Source organism: Manacus vitellinus, unplaced genomic scaffold, assembly GCF_001715985.3.
Source record: "Manacus vitellinus isolate BGI_N305 unplaced genomic scaffold, ASM171598v3 scaffold_9_pilon, whole genome shotgun sequence".
NCBI lineage: Eukaryota > Metazoa > Chordata > Aves > Passeriformes > Pipridae > Manacus > Manacus vitellinus.
In genome coordinates, this window is record NW_021940917.1 from 19,003,864 (window position 1) to 19,011,568 (window position 7,705).

Sequence of the window (7,705 nt, forward strand, 5' to 3'; positions counted from 1 at the left end):
CAAGTACCAAATCGAACCTGTTGTTTAATTCAGACTTTCTCGTCAATGATTCAGACTGCAAAACAACACAACATCCAGACACAATTCTTCTAAAAGCAGTGCTTTTTGAGTATTTGGAGTGAAAATATCTGTAGAATATTTCAAAATTGACTGAGGAGTTGTCTCACAAATATTTTTTGAATTGTCACTAACTTAAAATCAAGAAAAATACTGATTGTCTAGGTGGCAATTTTTCCATGGGGGTTAATATGGGTTCTGTGTTCTACTTCTGATGCCACACAGTGTTATTTTCAGAACTGTTCTCAAGACAAAATGCAGAAAAACTCAAAAACCATTTCACAAAAGCAGGGGAAAGAAAAAAACCAAAGCCTATGACACTTGAAAGAAAATTGAGATTTTCGCACTGGTTAGTTAGGGACAAATTACAGATGAGGTAATTGAATCTAATTAGATATATTGTATTCCTAAATTTAGATTCTCCTTTCTGGTCAGCACGGCATGCAGTTGACGTGTCCCATCACATGGAGAAGCACATTATTTGTGTGTGAGGTGAACAAACCCAGTTAGCAACACAGTCTTCTGGGATTATTGCGCTGCTAACAACTCTCACTGCTGTTGGAAGAATGCCTCGTTGAAATCTTTAAAAATACTGGTTTTTAACATCAATTCACAATGAATTCCCTTTTCAAGTTAGGAATACAGTATCACACCAACTCAGCCTTGTTCAGAAGGAAGTGAGAATTTGTGTTGTTTAGCACTTTGCTTCCACTGGTCAGTGATGTTACTTTTTGTTAGTTCATTGGCAGGTTTCCTTCACAATCTGAGGTAAAGCCAGTTTTCCTGCTGTGAGGGCTCCTGCCTGAACTCCTTTGTGTTTCTGGGGGATGCATTGTGTAGCAATACAAGGCATTACACACTTGATGCCAGGTTTCACTTCTCGTTTCTCCTCATAAGTGACAACTGCACTTCGAAATTGAGGAAAAGCAGCAAGTTCACGAGTCAATTGCTGTCCAGACGTCCTAGAGAAGATACAGCTGATTTTGCCAACACAGAAAAAAGAAGGTGAGAAGCTGAGGGATTGCTGCAGCAATTACCAGACTACAAGTCTTTTCTGGCACAGGGAAGTGGCCATGCCTCAAGTATGAGAAGCTTCTTCTAGGAAACCATCACACAGCCTGAGCTGTGAATAGTGACATCTTCAGGAAAGGAGAGAAATGGAGAGGCATCTGCACCAGAAATGAAACTTGAGGTGTTCATAGTATGTGAAAACTTTATAACTAGTTATTTTCTAAGAGCCCATTTACTGACAGATGAATAAATACAATTATAAAAACTTTGGCTGAAAAATGTTACCACTTCAAGTCATGTCCTATTCAATAACATGGTATCAAATCCAGTGGAGAGCTGACAACATCTGACATGTAGAAGGTTGGGGCCAGCAAAGCATAATGCTAGATGTCAGGAAGAAGATAACAATAAATCTGAAATCTGCTGTATCACAAAAAAAGATAGCATTGAAACTCAAGGACATCCATTCCACAGTTACATGTGAACACAGCTGTTATCACCCAACCAAGTGTGTTTTTATAGATTTATTTTTACCTATCTATTTTCAGCTGGTTGAGGTGATGTGAGATAATGCAATTATTGCCAATACCAAGACAAAACAGTGGTGTCTGCTGTTCTCAAAAGGCAGCCCAGATGTACCCTGGCAGGGGGAGGATCCCCTGGCAGCAGGGAAGCTGCCTGCAACCTTGGGAGAGCAATTAGCCCAGTTGGCCCCATCTCCAGCAGCATTTAACACCCTTTGGCAGGCTGATGTGTATCAAAGTCAATTGCAATCATCACAGATGGAGAGGGGTGTGTGCAGGGGCACACTCGCACAGGGACCTGGCTGTCTTTCATCGTGGTCACACCATGTCCCAAAGTGCCACAGCCTACACATCTTTTAAATTCTTTTATGGAAGGTGAGTCCACCGCTTCCCTGGGCAGCCTGTTCCAATACCTGACCACCATTTCAGTGAGGATTTTTTTTCCTAATATCCAATCTAAACCTCCCCTGGTGCAACCCGAGGCCATTTTCTTTCTTCCTGTCCCTTGTTGCCCGGAAGAAGAGGCCAATTGCCACCTCACCACGACCTCCTTTCAGATGGCTGTAGAGAGCGATGAGCTCCCCCTGAATCTCCTTTTCTCCAGGCTAAACCCCAGCTCCCTCAGCTTCTCCTCTTAAGACTTGTGGTCCAGACACTGCACCAGCTTCATTGCTCTTCAGATACAACTATAAGGGTATAGGTCTTGCTACTCAGTCAGTGGACTTGCACACCCAAGTTATTGGGAAGATAAAGTGTTGTGATTAATTTTTTGAAAAACTTCAGGCGGGAAATTGCACGTAGAAATCTCAGCATTAATGCAAAAATATTGGAAGCACTTTTTGGTATGTGTAAGTCTTCTGGTGAGTGGGGAGTAGATTAGCACCTTTAGTTGCTACTGTGAATTTTCCTACTTTTTTTCACTTTGTCTGAGCAGTTAGAAAATGGCTGTCATGTAAAGCCTTCCATTTGTTTTCTTAAAATGGATTATACTGCTTTGCTGCTTTTATGCTAACGTCCTGCTGACGTTTTTCTTAACTGACTTTAAAACCAAATCCAAATAAACAACGTGTAGAAATGCAAAAGGAACATTCCTTTTATATACTACTTGCAAAATGTTTATTTTATGATTGATAACTTGTTATATAAAAGAGATTATTAGAATGAATAAGGACATCCTAGACTTTAATTGATGTAGTCAAGTCAGATATATTTGTGTATAAAATCTGAACATGAGTGAGCCAGTTTATTTGAAATTTGCTTAGGTGTGTGTGTGGTATTACTGCTATGCGTAAAGGATTAGACAAAAGGTTTTCAATCCCTAAAAATGAACAATAGTTCAGTAAAATAAAAGTTTTAATTTCCATTTCCACAGTGATACTGACAAACTTACGTGGTCTTCCTAACGGCATCATTGTAGATGAGACATAAGAATGTAAAAGCAAAAATTAATTTCCATATCCAGATAGCCTGTTGGATAATCCAACATAGGTATAATCCCAGATTATTGATGATTGCAGACTCCAGGATTTAAAGTACAATGGCGAAAAAACTGCAGAACACATTCTAACACTGCTATTCTCTGCATGCACCAATAAATACGTTTGAAAGTTGTTAGGAAAAATAAATTTTAAAGATTTTAATTTTACAATCTTTGGTTTTGCCACTGCTTTGAGGTCAGAAAATAAATTCCTCGTACACTTGAAATGGGTGGCACTGCCTTACTTCACAGATTGCTGTTATAAAAATACTGTAAACCCCACAGAAATAAATCACATGATAATCAGCTTAGTGTAGATTTTTTCCTGTATTTCAGAATAATTTATTTCTATATGCTTAATACAGATGATAAGGTTTCACTTTTGAAATCAAACAAGTCAGCTGCATCCTTAAGAAAAATCACTTCTTTTAATATTTTTCAGATTAATTTTTTCCTTTTATATGTCTTTGAGATTAAAATATGTTAGCATACGTGACACAACAGTTTGTCTATATTGTTGACTGTCCATGGACCAGCCATAAAAGTACAGAAATGTAGATAGGGATTTTGATACAAAATTTGGAAGTGTGTAATGAATATTCCAGTAGACTTTTAGTGTTGAATTATCACAAGACCATAAACTTTGTGCTAGAGTCACCAACTGAAGGAAAACCCAAGCAGCCCAACAAGATCATAAAACACTTTAGAAACGTAGTGCTTTTCAGATTAAAACTAGTGCTTTATAGGGCAGTGTGTGTGTGTTAAATCTTTTCCCCTCATTTCTGTTTACTTTTTTCGTGTTCTCTGTCATCTTAACATTTAAATGTCTAGAACAGAGGTAAGAAAATTTATCCATAGGGAAAAAGATGAGGCTTTTCATTCAATTCTGAGGACAGAAAATAAAGTCTAAATAAGAACTTGTCATACTTATAAAAACATACCTTATTAAGCATATGTTACAAAAAAAATAGCAGGTGCATGTGTACCAAAGTCATATACACTGCATGTTACTACAGTCTCTCTCTCATATTTAGCACTTTTTACTGCACGTGGTCAGAGTAGAGAAACCTATCACACCTCCTCACAAATAGTTCTGAAGGGCAGAGGACCAGATAACAGAAAATCTGTGGCGAAGGGAGGACTTTTATCGACATAACGTAGTTAATGTGCTACTGGTTTGCACATTGTACTTGATTTTACAAGGGTATAGAAAAAAAATAGAAGAAAATGACAGCCATGCTCCTACATGCATGCATCTACAGACTTAATTAGCCTCCACTCTCAGAGCATGTTAGTCCTGTGCAAGCTGCCTGGGTCATCCACAGCCGCCTCTTTTGTAAGCATTTTACACTCAAGGAAAGGTAGAAGGTGAGAAAAATTAATCGAGGCTAAGAGAAAAGAGCAAGTAAACTGCAACTGAAATTCAAGGTATGATTTACAGGTAAATGAAGAATTCTATTTTCAGGGCTTTGTGTTTTTAAGCCTAGACATTCACACAGTTGTATGAGCATCTGCTCAGAAATGAGTATCCCCTGCTAAGTGGAAGGATGATGTGCTGGGCAGTCAATGGCTTCAGCTGTGCAAAAAATTGACAAAGAATGAAATTACATAATTTATGGTCCTGTCCGTGTGTGAGAACCAAATCTTGGCTGTAGGAGCAGCTGGCTGCAATGCTGAAGTAGGTTACCATGCAAAGCAGTGGTAGCACATGAGTTATGAAAACCTGTGAGGTGAAGATGGTGGATGAAGAGGGGGAAATACTATCAAAATTTTGATCCATCCAGAGAGCCGCTGGTTGGAACACCTGGAGGTTCAAACACCTCTGGTTTGAGGGTGCTTCAATGCAAAACCATAGACAGGATAGTTTGGAGGGCACTTCTGGTGGTCCTCCAGTCCCATCTCCTGCTAAAAGCAAAGAAAAATTCGAAGGTATATCATGTTGCTCAAAACCTTCTCCAGTAAAATCTCCACATCTCTTAGGCTAGCAGTAGTGCCACAGTAGAAATTCATTTTGTTTTCTAGCATATGACTGGAAATTCCCTTACTGTAACTTAAGCTTACTGCCTTTCATCCTTTTGCTCTGCTCTTCTGCCTCCTGGCATGCTTCGCTCTTCACCCTCCACATGCCATAAACCCAGGACTTTCAGCTTCTCCTGCTAAACGTACTCCAGTTCCCCAGTTATCTTGGTGGACATCTTACAATTTGTCAATGTCTTGTTGGTACTGGGAGGTATGAAACTCAGCATAATAGTGGAGTTAATGGTTTATGAATACTCAAGAGAGGCAAACAATCATTCCCTTAAACCTGCTTTCTACAGTTTAGCCCAGTATGCAGTTAGTCTTCATTACTGCAAGGACACACTCCTGACCCATGTTCAACTTGTTGTCCATTAGGACTCTCAAAACTTTTTCTTCAAAGACCCTTTCCAGCAATCAGACTAAAGTACTAAGTTCCTCCATCACATGGGCATGACTTCGCATCTGTCGTTTAATTTTTGGAGGTTCCTATTTTCCCTTTTCTTCAGATAATAATCTTGAGTTCCCTCTGACCTTAGTTGGTCCCTTTGAACAGCACTGCTCTCCAGTTTATCAACTGCACTGAAAAGCTGAGTATAACTTGTGAACTTGCCAGGGAACTACATTCCATCCTGTGAGTTGTTAAATATATTAAACATTATTGGTTTCAGGATCAGCCTCTGATGAATGCCACTAGTAACTGACCTTCCAGCTGTCAGCACTATCCTTTGAGCATGACAGCCTAGTCAGTTTTTAACCTGCCTAGTAGCCCATTCATCCAGTCTGTACCTCTCCATCTTGGTTATGAGGATGTTATGAGAGACCATTCTGAAAGGATAAAGTGAAAGTTAAAAATATCTGCTTCTCTCCACCTGTGAGCTAACACACGAGCGAGGGCAGTGTGGTTGGTCAGGCATGGTGTGTCCTTCATAAACCTCCATTAGCTGTTTTCAGACCTGTTCTTTTCGAATGTGTACACTTTCTTGGGTATGGACTCTGCCTCTACTTTCAGGTAGTGTGCATTCATAAATCACTAAAATCCAGGTACTCTGATATTTCCTTCTAACATGCCAGCTAAGCTGTGTGCTTTGAGTGTGCCCCAATAGCTTGGTGCACCAAAAGAGGAAATAAAATGCTCCCAAAGACATCTTCAGGGCAGTGAAAGTTCCCCCTCTAGGCCAAATATGACCACATTTGTTAATACACCCAGGTACATATGACCAAGAAGTACTTATTTCAGTTTAGGTAGGAACACTACTCTTCTGAGTTACTTGGCTTGACTCATGCATGGATTTAGGCTATAAATCATGGAAGTGGTTATTTGCGTTTTGGATTTAAACCTCTTTTAAATGGTGGAAAGAACTATGCTGTCTCACTCTTCATTAAAAAATATCAATATTATCATTCTGATTCTCTATGTCTTGCACCATTTCAGTTGCCTCAAAGAGTGCATTATTTTTATATGATCATGTGGAGATTTTCATGAGGAGAGTGATCTCACATCCTGTACGTATCACTTTTTTGACATCCTGACTGATGGATGGTTTATTTTCAGCACAGAATTCAGAGTAAGACATACTATACAGACAAAAGCAAAATTACAAATCTTATAATAATTTTTAGACTTTCTTGAATTGCACTTGGAGACCAGTCCAATGACTGAAAAAAAAAAATAAAAAAATTCAAGTTTAGATTCAATGCACAGGTTTTTTCTTTCTTTCCAAATAATTCTGTTTTTCCCATACTTGCTCTTAATAGGGTTTCTTGCTCTAATGCTCCACAGTTTTAAACCTGTACTATCACTGCCTTTAGTTAAATCATAAAATTGTTTGCCTGAGTTGATTCTGCCCAATTACACTGTGTTGTTCTCATATACGTTTCACATTTTGTTAGAATAATTGGGTTAGAATGTTTTACAGGGTTAATGATAAATATTGTTAAACAGAACGTTATTTTTCTCTATCTGCAAGTTGTAGTAGCTCACTAGAAAAAAAGAAATTGGATTTCATTTAGCAGTGGGATTACCCATCCATTAAAATAGTCATCCTAGAGACAGAATTAGATGAAATGTGGGGTTTCTAGCTTGCAAATCATTCATTTCAATATTTTTCAATTTTGATCCAACTTGGCAGAAAATTCTCTTTTCTGTGTGTGTGTTTTATAGAACCTAGTCTAGAGAAATACCCTAGTAAGAATAAGGAAGCCCTTCCTCAGGAACTCCAAGTCTTCTGATTCTGCAAGAAGGATTCAGGTCACTCAGGGCTTCCAGATATCCACTGTAGCCCTAGCAGCCAAAATCCTGAAAGCCAGTCGGGATTTTGAGGAGGCCAGGGATATCCCACTACAGTCCTTGGATCCCAGGCACAGCCAAGAGTTCAAAGTCTCCCAGGGATTTCTGCCTGTTTGGCTGGAACCCTTGGTGTGCATGGAACCAGCAGGAAAAAAAAAAAACAAACAAATAGGTTAACTTCCTGCTATTCAATAGCTGACCCAATATATTTCTGAATAACTGCTTTTTAATAGCTCCCTCTAATAGGAAGATTCCCCAGGTGTCTCTGCCTGTAGCATGAAGTAGGTCTAAGACTGTTGACTTTTCACTTATCTGAATCTTCCAAATTTG